Source organism: Solanum tuberosum, unplaced genomic scaffold, assembly GCF_000226075.1.
Source record: "Solanum tuberosum cultivar DM 1-3 516 R44 unplaced genomic scaffold, SolTub_3.0 scf00093, whole genome shotgun sequence".
NCBI lineage: Eukaryota > Viridiplantae > Streptophyta > Magnoliopsida > Solanales > Solanaceae > Solanum > Solanum tuberosum.
In genome coordinates this window covers 634,099-634,623 of record NW_006239018.1, presented here as the reverse complement: position 1 = coordinate 634,623, position 525 = coordinate 634,099, and positions in this window count along the sequence as shown.

The window sequence follows — 525 nt, the reverse complement described above, 5'->3', positions numbered from 1 at the left end:
TGATTCTATGTATTTTCCCCGTATTATATATTTTTTTATGCCATGCTTATTTTCTCATTAGCATAATTTTATTCGTATTCTAATTTTAAAAATCAAAATAGAATTTATCGTTAAGGTTATAGACTTACATTTTTTCTTTAAAAAAAATAATCATATTTATATATGATATGTTGAAATTTGCTATAAGAGTATTATGTTAATTTTTTTGTTTTGAATTTTTAACTTATGTTATATTTTCAGTTTCATTTGTTTTAGTAATATTGAATTCACATTGCAAGTCATTTTTTAATTAGACTTAGAGTGTGTTTGGTATGAAGGAAAACATTTTCCAAAAAATGTTTTCCAATTTTCTCATGTTTGGTTGGGTTAAATGTTTTGGAAAATGTTTTTCAAATCAACTCATTTTCCTCAAATTTAAGGAAAATAACTTCCCTTCAAAACTTAAGGAAAACATTTTCCAAAACTCTCTTTCAACTTCCAATTAAAAAAAAAAATTGTTGAAAAAATCAATTTATTTGGTCCCTA